We start from the raw sequence: 16,193 nt of genomic DNA, 5'->3' as shown, positions 1-16,193 counted from the left end.
AAAAATGCATCTAATTGCCGCTGCAGCTGGAAAGTTTTCCTCGCCAACTTTCGTTTTTCAATTACGTTCTTCTTATACTCGTGCTTGATGACATTAAATGCGTCATCACATTAACTTCATATTGGAAGCAATCGAAGCATCTCGCAATAGTTGCAGAACTTCTACTTAATTGCGCATCGAGCAGAATAATTTTTGGCAAACCTTAGCATAACTATACTGAATAATTTTACCAAAGTTTTTATTCATTTCCTCTGTACATACCATAAATATTATTTTGTTGTGCTCTTTATCCATTTTCCCACATCTTATTTGAGCCAAAACCTCAACTTATCAGCCCACTTTTAGGCACCTGTAAGGATACAAGCGAACGAGCGTATCCACAGATAAAGATCTAACACTTCCTCTCAACGGAGTACATTTGTTTGTTCTCATATTCAAGCGGTGTACGTTAGCCTCAAAGTTCAGGGTGCAATATAAGTTCTATAAGAGAAGAGATGTCGTAAATATCCTAAAGCCCTGTGTCTCTATTAATGTTTACGTCTGTAGATAGGTTTATTCGAACACTTACTTAGTTGATCGATGTCAAGGCTAAAAATGTTGGGTATCCATAAGTCGTTCCAAAAGCGTTTCTATTGCTTGCGCACTGTTTGTGCTTGCATTACAAAACGACGGCTTGGAAGCAATTGATTTTAATATCAACAATAATCAATTTTAAAGCAATCTTTCTGTAGCTATAAGCAGCAGATGGCGAATGCAAAAAGTGAACACATATTGCTTCTTGTAATTACCTATCATCGGAACTGCGTGGATATCCTTTCACGCTTTACGTGCAAAGTTAAAATTATTTTGTCTACTTATTCGATTCCCTTGTCTTACACTTCCATATTTGCAAAATAATTGAAGAAACCATCCCGACACAGTTACTATTGCATAAAGATACGACTTTTTGCATGTAAATGTGAATGTTCACACTAACCTACTCTTGATGTGCTTTACTCTCTCATTTGAAATTGCAAAAACAGCTGACATGCATGTGAATATATTACAAAAACAAATCAATATCGTTTGTAGAAAAAAGAAGAAAAAAAAAAAAAAGATTGTTTGCAAACGTGTAATCTGCTTTTGGGCATTTAATGAGCATGCGTCAAATAAGCGGTACTTGATTATATATCATTACATGTAGTTAAATATCGCGCTAGGCACATGGTATGTTTATGTGTATGTCACTCTAATTTATATAAATTTTTTCGGATGTACTGATAGTGCATGAAATGCATAGCAGTTACATGGATATTTATGGGGCAAAATTAGGGAAAGAGGAAGTGCGAGATGTTAACGGGAAAGAGTAAGGAGCGATAGAGAAGGAAATAGCTGAGACGTTTTTTGTGGCCATTTAGGCGTAGGTGAGGTTGCCTTATTAGATATAATTTAGCAGTTTTTTAACAATTTTTCGATGACATAGCCTAATATTTAAAATTCAAAATTGTACTTACTAGCATCTAATAAATCGGAGGCGTGAAAAAACAAATGTACCATATCTTTAAAAGAAAGAAGAACTATACACGAGTCAAGGGAATTGGAAGCGTTGCAAATAGTAAAACTGTTTACTATAAATGCTTATACTCTGATCTGATCTGTCGTCAAAATTTACAGTTACCAAGAAATTTATTTACTCCTTTGAAAATCTTGTCATATTAATTATGCCGAAATTGTCCTTAAAGTGGTCTTAGAAATAACACAAGCTTTTGGGTAAAATGGAAGAAGAAAAAAAAGAGCACGAAACTAGATGAATTAATAGAGTGGCAGAGAGAGAGAGAGAGAGCGGAGAAAGACGAGACACAGTTAAGGTAAATAACACCAACAATTGAATATTGTAAGAATGATCTCAACTTATAATGCATTCGATGCAACATTTGAATTGGGAAGACACGATCATTCCTTATATCCAATAACAACATTATAACGGCTATTAATACTAGTAGTAGTAACATTTTTGTCTTTTCGCTTGCACTGCAATTCTTTGTGATTTGAATTGGGGATCGCGGGAGGCGCATATGTACTTAACGAGCGAAAGTGTATTCGATCGGCTGTCTACTTTTACGACTTTCGAAGCAAAATCTGAAACGTAGCATTAGCCTACGTCCTTTTTAAATTGCATTCTATGACTCAGGAAGTCCTTGCCGTTTTTCGTATTTAAATTTGCTCCAGATCGTGCTGCGAACGTGATTTCAAATCCTATCAAGCAATCCATTCAGTAGTTTGTACTGCATCGTAGGGGCTACGTGCAGAAAGAGTGATAGAGGGCGAATACCTTAAGTTTGTGTCAATGAGAAAGTAATGTAATTCTGGTATAATTCATTGCCTAAAACGTATATATAAGAATAATTTGGCCGAAAATTAATAACGAATTTCGAAAAAATGAACAGAATTTCTCCTGCAAACCAAGAGTTTGAGTGTATGAATATTTTGAGACAAGTCTCCAATATCCCCACTATGCTGAGTGAATAATATTGAAATGCTCAAACATTTAGTGATTTCGTTCTAACAATGAACATCGTAAATACTCATACATTGAAACATTGTTAAGTGAGTGTTTCTGTGACAGTGTCCCGCTTACACATAAATAGCGAAAGTACTTTTATACTCGACAATCGAAACAGCAACAAAAACAATTTTACAAAATAAATGAACAAATGCAAAAAAAAAGGAAAATTATTCTTAGATGATGATTATATTAACTACGGACTGCGAACTAGGAGGAAACATGAAATTCACGCATAATACAACGAGCTGTTGGCAGTGAGTTTTCCTTTTTTTTATGCGTGAGCTTTGCAATTTTGAGTAAATTTCATGTAAGCTAATGTTATGAGTTATGAGTACAGTGTCTTGAGAGTAAGTGAGTCTTATGGCAACTGTTAGAGTGAAATGTGGCTGTTGTTTGTTGTACTCTTTAAGTCACATGTTTGGCATGCTGAACTTTAACGTAGATTGTAAATATACGTTGAAAAAATATTCGAAAGAGGAGGCACAAGGAAAGGAAAATAGACGACCGATATTAACCGACGATGGTCGTTGTTTCAAAACGAATACTACAAATGTATTTGTGTATATGTGCAGCGATAGATATTTTGCGGCTGCACTGTATACGGTTTTCAATAGTTGTGCGCCACAGAAGAGTGCGAACGTAGCACAGAAGCACACAGTGTAAGATAGACAGAATAGCAGAATATTCAAAAGAATAAAAAGCGAACATATAAAAGAAGTTGGCTACACAGCTTTACAACGTTCACTACTATAAAATTAAAGTATAAAAGAAAGAAAAACCAAATAATTGAGAAGAAATTTTCCTTATTTTGTTTTGTTGAAAAATGTAGAAAAACGAATAAATTAGCAATAAAACGTTATTGAGTGCTAAGAATACAAACTAAAGTTGGTAGAGTTATGTGCAATTGTTGGTGTGTGTAAGTGTCTTATGTGCGTCTATGCACGAATATATGGTGTGGGGAATGCGTATGAGTTCTTTGTGACGGAATAAACCAAAGTCTGGAAATGGAGTCAATCGTTGAAGCCTCTAAATAAATAATAAAACTAAATATAGAAACAAGTGCAGAACTAACTGCAGGGAATTTATTTCCCTCACTTCAAATGAATGCATTCTTTTAACTATTGAGAATTTTTTTTTAAATTTAATTTAATTTTCATAATTTATCAGAGCTGTTTATTAGTGCCGTTCGTTCGTCTTTGGGAAAATCATTTTTATACACAACCTAAATACTTTTCCTTCTTTAATTCGTTAAAAAAGTTATTTTATTGATTTTCCTCGTCTCAAAAATTTTTCTGTAAATATCTGAATATGTGTCACATGGCGCCTAAAAGTATGCCACGCAAAATATTACTAGTTCAGTATACGCTGAATAAATCTTTATACCCACACGCATAAAAAGCAAACATTTACACATTTATTAGCACTGTTTGTATTGTATTTGTATTTATTTATTTCATTATGCATTGTTTAAGTACACATCTAGAAGATTAAAAAATAAGCTTTAATTCATATTGAATGTCGAAAGAAAATCCGTCGTTGCTTTACACCCTGCAGGGATGGGTAAACACATTAGCAATAATATGGTCCTTATTTAGGAGCGTAAGCCAGCTAAAGCCATCCTTTTATTCCTATGTCCTACGGCACCGAAGAAAAGTAGTAAAAGCTACTGGGCGTCCATTCTTATAATACTAGCAGCAGCTGTTAAAGCATTTTTCCTTCTATTAGAAACTTACGCTCTACTTTATATTAATCACTAACATAAGCACAACTTTAGTAGCTATTTAATTTAATATAAACTTTTTTTAAATTACGTTTGTATCCTTTCAGTAAATTTCTTGTTCTTTGATTATTTATCGGCCTTTCATCATTTTTGTACACAAATCTATTCCAAATTCATTTTAATTAAAAACGTTTACGTCGACAAAACATTTAATTTTTCCATTCTCCATCCGTTGTTTTATATATTGAAAGAAAAGTTTTCAAGCGCCTGAAGTGATTTGTTTCTTAACTTTTTGTGTCTTTTATGTATGAAGATATGACACTTAAACGCTTTTAAAGTTTTTACTTTCGATTAATGTGAATAACTGTTGTTACAAACTTGTCAGTTAATTCTCAGCGCACTATTCCCGTCCGCGGACTGTTAAAGAGCAGGAAACTGAACGATCACATCATCGCCATAACTTTGAAAACGTCATTGTAGGAGGTTTAAACCAGTTTTTATTTCATTTTATGTTTTTGGTTAAATAAGTGAATGAGCGAAGATTAGATTATCACCCCGAACAGTTGCTTCGGAATCTGTTCAGTTCCTTCTCTTAGGATTACAAATTACAATCTACGGATTAACCAAGTAACCAACCTAGTGGGTGTATTGATGAAAGCCTTTGATAAAAGCTCTGAAAAGGAGCAATCGTAAATTATTAGCATTCCAGTGATCCGTATCCTTGACACCATTTACGCAGCATAGGTATTATAATGTAACCTTAGGCTATCATCTGTTGCTTTCTTTCCTAAAACCCGAAGGCCACAAACAGGGGATTGAATACACGACTCTGTCATATTATTTTCTACCTGTCCGGTTGATAGTTTTTCCTTTTCTCGCTCCAAGTGCGGATATCAACTGAGAATTCAAAAACAAAAATTTTGTTACACTCATTTTTCTATTCTCTATTCGCGAATTACTTGTTAAGATTTCATCATAAGTACAAGGAAGGAAAATACGAAACGTCATGTTGACGCAAGGTCGATCATCTAGTGGAAGGGAAATCGATGCAAAGGTCGATAGGCTAAATACTACAGCGTTAACGCTTAGTGCCTAGCGCATGTAAATATTTAGGTGAAAACATTTCTAAAACAATAATAAATTAAGTTCATCATGCGTTTCCCTTCTACTAAGCTGTAATATAGTTCGCACCTAGTCTTTCTCATTGTCTTTCTTTGAAGATAACCACAGCCTGTTGGTTTTACTGTATTTACCAAAGGCGGGCAAAGAAGCGCCCGTATTACACTTTAATTTTTGTAAATTGTCAGCAAGAATGGCAAGAAAATTTATATATCTGTACTCGAATTCACAGTTACTATCAAACATTTCTTTCAAACTTTCCATTTTTTGACAGAAGCACTGAATTTGTGCGAATAGCTCCCAGCTTCATATCGTTGCAACGACTGACTCGATAAAGCCACACTAACGCATTTTTGTTTGAAAATGATTTTTAATGACTTTCTGTCACGACATCTGTTAGTATACTGCTACAGAGGTTACAAATCAACAGGTGAGCGATGTCAGACTGTAATATTCAGGTATTCCTTCGAACTGAGGTCGTCTTTTCAGTGAGCTTGGGAAAGAGCTAGAAATTTCAAGCCAAAATTTTCTGAAGTTGATTTCCTGTAAAATTTGAAGTGGTCTAACTACTCCCCGTAGGTGACAGTTGCGATTGTCGCATTAAACTGAAAAGGTTACATAGCATTCATCGAAAATCGAAGCACTATCCTCCGGAAAAAGTCTTTGACCTGTGTCTTCTTATCAATATCCGTTCAATAACAATAAATCTTTATTGGGATTTATTAAATTTGTTATGAGGTCGGGCTGGCGTTCTGCGCATCGTAGTTATTCGTTTGAGAATAGATTAAATTATTTAAAACTAAGTATTTATATACACTTTTCTAATAATTAAATTAAAATCGCAGAACCTCCGACTTTATCATGAGCAGAAGAGTTCTTTTTTCAAACTTTCTCTTATTATTATACTAAAGAATATAAAGGACAAAAAAAAAAAAAAAAAAAAGAATAAGAAAAAGAAAAAAATAGCAGCTGGTTGTAACGATAAAATAATGAAGTTGTAAAGTAATTTGTTTTGTAGGTTTAGTAATGAAACTAGAAAAATGTGAAGAAACCAACGCAAACGAATTCATCCAGCGTGACTGTAAATAAAGGGCAAAGCACATCCATATGCACACGTACTTAACGAGGCTTTCTCTTGCTGGGGAAGTAACAAAAGCAAACTTTGCATCGAAAACAAACTGTGACACTAAACATGATACCGTACAAATACGACCATGTATAAAGACGAGTACACAGCCAATCCAAAAAAATATATATATATATATATATAATATATATATATATATTTATACACACAAGGAACACAAAGGACGGGAAAAAAATTAAAGAACAGCGACGTAACTATCGCCGAGCTTATCTGGCGTAATCTACAAAAAAGAAAAAAAAGTTGTTGTTACTCTTATTAGATTGTATGCAGAGTAATAGTGCAGCAATAGAATTAAAGAGTGCGAGTTAAACAATAGAATCACTAAGTTACTCTAAAGCGATTTGTGTGTTGCACTGATAGTAGTAGTAGTAGTAGAATGACTGCTGCGGGAAGAAGGGGAAGGAGGGACGAAATGATGAAAAGCAGAAACGTGGGAAAAGAATAAAAATCTAAGTAGAGAGTAAATCTGAGAAATAATTTAATACCATCTGAAAAACGAACAACATTTTAATCTGGACAATAACAAGCAACAAGAAGAAGAAGAAGATAACGATAACAGCAAAGTGAATAAAGGACTCTGAACTAATGTATAAAATTAATAATGCGACTTCTTACTATCACTTGGTTGCACATTTGCCTACCTTACGTACAATCGTTGTGTGTAGTTGAACTTGAGTTTTTACTATGATCTCTACTATGAGGCTACTTGTTACAATGCAAGCAATGCACGCATGCCGCTGATTAAACGGGACCGAGTTAGGGGCATTTAGAAATTTGAAAAAAGATCCTCTAAAGCGTTACCATCTGTAATTTGAATTTATTGTAATTGTGTACTTGCTTAGAGCATAAGGCAAGCAGCCCGAGCAGATAGCGTGCGAGCTTGTATGCTATTAAAATTATTTAAATTGCATTATTACAAGAAAGAGGGAATAAGGCGGCACCTTTGTTGAACGGCATGAACGTCATTGTTTTTATTTATTTATTTATTTATCAATTTAATGTAAAAAACAAATTAATATATTGTGTGCTTTGTGGTGGTCCAATTAAAAACCACACAGTTCGCCAATTATTTAAGTATTCAATGTTCGCTTTATATGTACACAATTATAGAATATCTAAAATATGTTTTGTATAATATTTTTTTTATTTTTCATCTCTTAATCGTCTTAAAATAAATTTAAATATTGTCTCTTGTCTTCTATTTACAGTCTATCCTTCTGTACTTGTGACTATCTTTCTCTGCACTCCTGTATTCATACTATTTGCAATTAATGTCTCTACTAACATCAACCAACAACAATAACAACAAATAGTGTGTGACTCTTGAAGATATTTTTACTTATATCTTTATATTCTATCCGCACTTGTGAGTTGAAATTTTGTGACTGCACTATATAACAACTCTTCACACAACGAAATTTATTTATACAAAACCAAAAATACTAAACCTATACTACAAAAATTTTAAATATCTTTTCCTGCTTAAGTTAAGGTAAGTTTCTAATTAAAGTTTACAAATTTATTTTTTATCTCGCGTAATTTTCATACCCGTTATCGGAGGAAGAGATTTTATAATTTTGTTATACTTTTTGTAAAAATGGGAAACGGCGCCTCAGCAAGTCGCTAAGCAGTTTTAAGAGGTTCCAAACAATAAGTCGATTAAATCCTGCCTGTTCGTTCATTTGGGGAGATCCCTGCTTAGCCTTCCGTCTTTACTTTCTTTTCTTAGCCTGCATTCGCCTCTTTGATCCATTCGTCTAAAAAGGAACGAGGTCATCTTTATCACATATTAACATTTCATAATTTAAGAGTAAACTCTGGCTTTTTTCGTTATATCCCCCGGTTTAAGGCAGTGGTACTTACTTACCGAAAGAGGTTTAAAGGTATTCGCAAAGCTCACAACTTAAATGCACGCATTTAAATTATAAGAATATTCCTTGAAAGACAATCTTTGATTTTGTCCGCAGTCAACTAAATAAAGTTTTTTTCCCAGTCATTTAAGAGAGAATGAGAAATCCATTTAACGATGAACATTAAAACGCGATTGACAGCCTAACTAGTTTGCCCGCAGCCATTAAAATTACTGGCGTTCGCACAATTTCCGTTAGAGGCGTACACGACGTACGTACATTTTTCACTATTAGCATAACATGCAAATTAGACTTGAATGTTACGAGGCTGCAAACAAGAGACAAGACGAGAAAGTTATTTCCAAATTTTATATTCTATCTTTAGTGGAAACTTTCAAATTGAATCCGTCAACTTTGTCCGAATGCAGTATCAAGTCATAATAAACACACGCAAATTTTCAAAGGAAAAAAAAAAAAACTAAAACCTTTACTGACGTCTGCGTCAAGTATTATGGCAATATCTGTAGGCAGTTAGTGAAAGATTGTTTTCGCTTAAAAAAGTGCACTTTTCGATTCGGCTTCAGCTCTCCCAACTCGTGCTACTTAGGTTTGAAAAGCACAAGTCCTACACGTATATATAGAGTGGTATATATTTTTATTGTTTAACCTTTCTTCTTCTTCTTCTTCTTCTTTCTCTCTCTCTCTCTCTCTCTCTCTCTCTCTTTCTCTCTATCTCTGTAGATTGTATATTGGCAATCGTTAAATAATTTTTGTGAAGATTATTTTAATTGCAAATGAATGCAAAGTCCAAGCAGCGCTCTTAAGGAACTGATTCAAAATAAATTAAATTTAATTTCTTAAACCAAATTGTTTGCGTAACTTGTGATCCTTAAATCCTTTTAAATCCTCCACTAGTTTGAAGGCGTTGAATCATTGAATTGTAAGTGTGTTGTTAGTGTGTGTGTACATAAAATGAATACAAGCAACACAGAAAGAAAGACTTGTGCTTTGTGATACAAGTTAAGATAATTTAATCCTTAAAACTGTCGTTGTCTATCACATAAATGCTCCCAGTCCGTAACATGCGAAACCACTTCTAATTATCAAATGCTTGCACAAGTAATTGCGTCAAAATTCGAATAAATTTTTCGTACGTTTTAAATGAATTTTACTAAAACAAATATGTGTCCCCTTGGTCGACAGTCATTCACCATATTTCTGGTAAAATCGTTACGACATCGCTGGGGTTTTGTGGGATTTCCGAGGTGAAAACTGAACCAATTGATTTCTGCAGGTCTATTTTGAAATCAGGATTACACTACGGAGGTACTTTAGGGAGAGAAAAAAGTGATAGTCGGACAGCGCAAGGTTAGGCCTACACTGTGGTTACAGCAAAACGTCTTAGTAAAGCGTTTTCCAATTTTCATCGAGCTATTAAAGATTCCTGTCGTAGTTATGAAAACGAACCTTTCCCTTTGACCAATTCCAGACGTTTTGCCTTCATAACGCGCTCCAGTCGTATTAGTTGTTGACAGCAGCGAATGCAATCACTCATCTGCTCTATTAGAATCTATCCCAATCTCATCAAACACACAATAGCAATACCTTACGTCGCGTTGAACCGTGCTTTGCCAACCTTCTCTACCGCTTCTCACTTTCCGCTGTAAAACTCCTCATAAGGGTGCGATAAGGGTCGTCACATCTGCGATCCGGCGGATGTGACGACCAAGAAGAATGTTTGATGATAATTCTGACGCTTCTCGATCCTAGGGTGAATCTTTTTCGCTATGTGTACACGTCTCGCTAAAAGTCGTGCGCGAAAATAAACATTCGCTTAGCCTTTGAACTTTTAATCATCTTTTAGCGAAATTGAGTGCACTCTGTATGAATGGTTAGAAGGTTAATCATCTTTTGTTTTTCTGCCATATTTGCTCATTTATCTTTATAGCCATGCACATCTATTATTATTATTAATGCACTCTTGGACATCTACGCTTGTTGTTTGGGTTGAAGGATGTTTTAATAGATAAATAAATCAAGGATGAGTGAGAGGACATTCTTAGTAGTACGTATGGGACGGATATAGAAAGTTTATCAAAGCCTCTTTGCAAGTGCCTGAGTTGTTTCTTGTACATGTAGATGTTTATATATTAAATCGTGCAAAATTTCAGTCCTTGTTGTTGTTGTTTCTCAAGGTGTTCCGTATGCCGGCGTACTTTAAGCGATCGCATACAGTTTTCAATCATTTCAGTTGTATGCTATTTAGTTTAATATTTTGAGGGCGTTATTTAGTTTAATATTAATAGCAAATAAAATGAACGCAAAAAAGTGCCAAATAAGTTATTCAACAGGATAGACAAGGGCTGAGAACTTAAGTTGGTTAATAATATGCGTTCTCTGCTGAACAAATTTTGCTAGCGTTGCATGTGGTATGAAAAACTGTTATTCCCTTCAGTTAGTTAATTGCTGCTATTAAAAGTCCTGGTTATTTTTTTTTCAAATGTATGTTAACCAGTTTTCTCTTTTTTTTTTTAAATGCTTCATGTAAGTAATGGCTTTCGCGGTGTTTTTGCTGTTAGCGGCGGCAATATGCATACGGGAACAAACGAACAGTAGTGGATACAATTACCAACATGTGGCCTCAAAATAATGCTAATAGTTATAATAGTACTTCTCATTCTCATTTCTCTCTATCACGTTACATGAATGCCTTTCAATTTCTCTGTTTTTTTTACTTTAGTTAACCTTTTTTGCCAATGTTCTCATTGTATATTCAGTTATTGGTGACATTACTGCAGTAAATGAAATGAAAACATCAACATCACATGTGCGGTCAGCATATCGCAAATCATGTGTTTCGTGTTTCTAAAAAATTTATGCAAGAAAATTCCGGTCAGCAAGTAAGTGGTTAACCAATTGCTCACCTCTCTCTCCCTCTCGCGTTATTCCTGGCTAACGATTTTTTACCATCATCAATGTGCTGAGTGGTTTCTAGGTCTTTTAAAATCCGTCCGGTTTGTAGTTTAAACACTATTGTTGTAAATGCGTGTGTTGCTGGCTCATTTAAAACATTATTATCATTATCATCTGATGATGAGAGGAAAATTTTCATAGAATGAATGATTTTTGAGTGATAAAATACAAAGCGGAGAAAAAGTTAAAATTGTGACGTTTGAATAGGTCTAGTAGTTGCGTTCGCATTAATGAAACAATTACGTTCTATACGTCCGCTTGCAAATGAATTCTAATTAGTTTTTTTTTTTTTTTTTTTTTTTGCATTTTGCCCCAAGTTTATATAAGAGGATTAGTTCATAGGTTAAACGCAACAAAAACGCCATAGATCCTTTGAATTTTTGATCAAACATGGACATGCCTGAATACATACGTTTTTGTATTCGTCTTAGAGCTCTTAGAGAGTATTACACAAAGGCAACGTTTGTGAAGCAAAGCCAAAATTAAATTCGGGAGAGCCGAGCAGGAGGAGGAGTTCCAATAGAAAAATTCCGATAATTATTTGTTTTTCAAATAACAAACAATTACGGGCAATATCTGTCAATGGGGCTACTAACTTCCGCCGCCGGCTCGAGACTTCTTTGCTTGGAAGACTGAGGAAACAAAGTCATGGACCCCTGATTCTTCAACTTTTTCTATTCTATTCTATATATTTATTTTTTTTCTGCAAGACAGTGAGAAAAATTCATGTCATTGATTTTGTACCAAGTCTTTCTCACGTATGCAAAAAGGGAAGAACGAATGTGAAAGTGTTCTGAGTACAACAATGTTAAGATGTGAACGAAATTAGGCGCTAGAAGATAGGTTGGATGGTCGTATGTACATTTGATCTCAGTTGAAAAGATAATATTTTTTTATGAGAAAAATAATTTCTTCCGTGTAAGCTGCTGTTATGCTGTATGGATAATATTGTGACGTAAAAGAAACCCTTGTAAAATTTGGTTGATGATATTGTTATCTTTATTATGAAATAGTACAAGCGGTTATTATCCACTTACCTTAAAACATTATAGATAAGTTCATGGTTTACAACTTGAATTAAAGCAAGAAAAGCGAAAATTAAAATTGTTGACTTAAAGTTATTATCGTGCCGCTCTCTAAGTGCAGTAATAACAATTTCAATTTAATGTCTTGAAATGTTTTTAACACATGAAACCTAGTCGTTGGCGTCGTAATTGTTGCTACTAACTTTGGCTGCCGTTTGCTGGCTTGTTGATTATACAAGTAAATAACTAGACTATTGCAGTTCAGTCATGCATGCTCACATAAAGTGTCCCTCACACCATGCCACTCTATAACTTTGCTCAAGTACTTGTGTTTCAAAAAGAGTAAAACTAAAAGAAGCAAAACTAAACTCGCATCAAAGCGAATCTCAAATACCCATCGTCTGAAACATTGTTGCAATAACTGCACTTAACTGTCAGTTACCAGACCGAACGAAGCAATTTTTCTGTCCCAACTTTAAATCGCTAGAGATTTCTGTATGTCTTTCTGATTATTCAAATTTCTTAGCTTTTGTGCTTACCTACCTGCGAACGTGTCGACTAGTGTAGGAACACATTTGTCAAATTTCAATTTTCTATCGCAACAACGCTTGGGCGAAAGATAAGCAGAATGAAAATGACCGACGGGCATGAATCTTAGGCTCATTTAAAGTCTTATTGCGCTCTGCTATTGTGAAGCATTTAAAACATTTTTTCGGGTGTTGTAAACGCATCAATGAAACGAGTATATCATCTTCGTCTGTTGGTGGTTGCAAAAATTATCGTATAATAATAACTTTTCTACTTACTTTCTTATATGTTTGTGTATGCGAGCACAAGACCACACTCTCGCATGTATGTCTGATAAACGTAAAATGATTAAATGCAAACCAATGTATTCTAACAGCAGGACACTGGCAAAAACGATAACGTAATATAAAGTAAAGTAAACAAAGTGGAATAGTTTGTAGCACAACGGGTGAGTACAAGGAGTGTAGATTTCACTGAAAGTACCCCCATAGCACACATTTATACATGCACACATATATTGGAAATATTTGTATTGGGAAGTGTTTGATTTTTCTTTGTTTTTATTTTGAGTCACAACTCATAAGGTAGGGAATGGTAGTACCGTGCGAACGGTACCACTTTATATGTTTTGAAATATTCATGCATCAGTTATGCGCCCAAACTGTTAATATATGTATCCATAGACTCGCTACTCCTATGATTTATTTGTGCTTAGAAAGATTGCAAAAGTAAACATGTAAGCAAATCCTTAGACACTCGGCTTCTGTTCGAAACGTAAGTCGTGCAAACAGGAAATATTGAAACTCTTTAATAAAAGACTTTCTACATTAAAAAGTAATTTTTTTTCTACTTTTTCAGGCGCAGTTTTGCTCCGCTTGATTATTATTATTTTTTCTTTTTTTGTTACTCAGCACTGGGCTTAAGGGTTGTATACACACTACGGGAAGAGGTTTTTGTAGCGCTGTAATCATTGTTAAGATCATAAACTCTTTTCATTCATTAAGTTATTGAACTTTAGGTTTTTTCGATCGCGCAATATTTACTTAAGGTAAAGATAATCGAAAATTCACTGAGGAGGAAGATACTTTCTTTTCTTAATTCAAAAATAAAATAAATTTAGAATATGTTTTTTTTTTTTTTTGATTCGCCTGATGGGCCGAGCAGGCAAAGAATTTCGACTAACAATTCTCTCATGATAATTTCATTGTAATAACAGATGATGTTTGATTAAAATTCCGAGTCAAATTCGCTCTATATATCCAAACACCCGTGTGTCTATATAAATGTACACGTTGAGCTGAAATTAGGCATCCATTTCTTGCCCACAATATTTTCTGTGAGGCTCGAGGGATTGGGCATGAAAGCGAACTTAGCTTTCGTGTTTCTCAACAAATTCGGAGACCAATACAGCTCGTTCGGGTAAAAACAAGTAATTCAAATAAAGTGACTTAACAAGCATTTAACTAATTACAAGTTTATTATTATTAACTTTAAAGTAAACAGAACTCAACGTAACTTAACTTAAAGTAAACAAAAATAATTGAATGGTGGAGAACAAAAATCTTTTAAAACTTTAAATGACCCAATTTAACGTTGAAGTAAATATTTTGATTGTAGTTGAGGTTTCTAAATATGAACAAAACTGAACTGGCTTAGAAGGCGCACACATATAAGAACGTGAGAAATGCGCCCTGAAACCGAAAGGGCATTCGTTTGCAAGCTTTCATAAAACTCTGGGGAGATATTTATTCAATTGCTTTTGTGTTAAGAATATAAAAGAATAGAAAATCCTTTTGATTCAAAAGACTTTAAAAAAACAGAAAATATAAAAAGCGTTCATGGTGTATTAACCGCACCTGCTTTAAAATGCCGCGTATACGCATTAATATAAAAAGTTTGCCTTAACAAATTTACTTAAAAGCGAACGATCATGTGTTTTTAATATTTTCCAACGCTACCTTTATTGTCGTGTTTCTTATTTACGAGTGCAATAATTTTGTCATACCCCTTGCCGAAAAGGGAAAGCCAGAACAACTTTACACTGCCATATATAAGATCTTTTGTTCAGCAAAAGTTCGTTTGTCTATCCCATTGCTCATTTTAGGTATTTTCTATAAAATAATGTATCAATGTTTGTTGACGATTTGGTCCCAAGATGAGAAGAAGAAAGGAAAGAACATGGGTCCGTACTCATACACATTAAGGCAATGGGTCTAACGAACGTGTCCCAACACGAAAAAGAGTTTTCTGTGCTACTCGAACTTAAAAATTGACTTGAATGTTGTTTTCGTAATCGGAGGGGCTCCCCGAAGGGGTATAAATGCAATTCTACGCATATAGCGAAGTATAGATGGTTTCGCAAAAAGTAAGTCGGGCCGAGCCAAGGTTAGTTCCTTTTTTGTTCAAACGTAACATTTTAATTTACAATTATTTCAAATCTTTTGTTAAAAACAATACATTCATGGATATTATGTTTTACGCAAAATTCTGTATTAATTTATTTATTTATTTTTTAATATTTATTACATAGCCAGCCTTGCCGCAATTGCCACAGTTCAACAATGAATTATTCTCTGGTGGTTTTCGTTTTGTATTAAAGAAACTTATATTGTGTGTAGAAAAAGCATTAGATTCTCGTTTAAGTTTTTAGCCTAATTTAGGAAATTTTCAATGAAACAAAAGTTGGTGATAATTTTTTTGGTTATTATTGGTTAACCGCAGTTGTTTTTTGCTTCCGCTTGGGTTGAGTTTGATAACTTGTTTTGACACTATTCAAATTTATATTCTCATTGTGTGCACCAAAGAAGCACATACACAACAATTCAGAGGAAAGAAATAAGATATATATATATATATATATATAAATATATATATGTGCATATTATACAATTTGAGAACAATGGAAACAAGTGAAAAAATGGCTCAAATTTAATTAAATATTTATAGAAAAGTGCAATTTCCATTGTTTTTATTAAAACAAGAAGATTGGAGCTTTTAGTTCTTAACAAATATTTATAATCTTCCATATGAAAGAGAAATATATGTGTGTCTTGCATTTAGTTCGCTGATTAGCAAAACCCCAAGTAGAATAGAATTTTGGATAAGGAATTTTCCACAAGTTAGGATTTGCTTTTCGACTCTTTGCTTGTCTGAAAATATGGTATACATTCTGGAACGATTTTTTATAAGAATTTCGTCGTACCAGAGTGGGACGTTTCGATATATTGGACACACACACACACACATCTTTCATTCCGAAAACAAAAGAATGCAGAGTCTGTGTGCC

At 34.1% G+C, this 16,193-nt stretch overlaps 1 protein-coding gene across 6 annotated transcripts in view; it reads left to right on the top strand.

Moving 5' to 3' along the window:
* The window catches only part of LOC119634658 (complexin), a 206,455-nt gene that overhangs the window by 9,251 nt on the left and 181,011 nt on the right, over positions 1-16,193 (top strand). For 4 of the 6 annotated variants that reach the window (XM_038028929.1, XM_038028926.1, XM_038028931.1 and 1 more), the window contains exon 2: positions 7,740-8,023. The gene's annotated coding sequence lies outside the window, so the exon portion shown is untranslated. Of the gene's footprint in view, positions 1-3,220; positions 3,306-3,355; positions 3,462-7,739; positions 8,024-16,193 lie in introns of those variants that run through there. The other 2 variants (XM_038028928.1, XM_038028927.1) reach the window with 2 other exon arrangements.

The sequence above is a fragment of the Glossina fuscipes genome, unplaced genomic scaffold, assembly GCF_014805625.2.
Source record: "Glossina fuscipes isolate IAEA_lab_2018 unplaced genomic scaffold, Yale_Gfus_2 3, whole genome shotgun sequence".
Lineage (NCBI taxonomy): Eukaryota > Metazoa > Arthropoda > Insecta > Diptera > Glossinidae > Glossina > Glossina fuscipes.
This window is presented reverse-complemented; position numbering and strand designations above follow the sequence as displayed.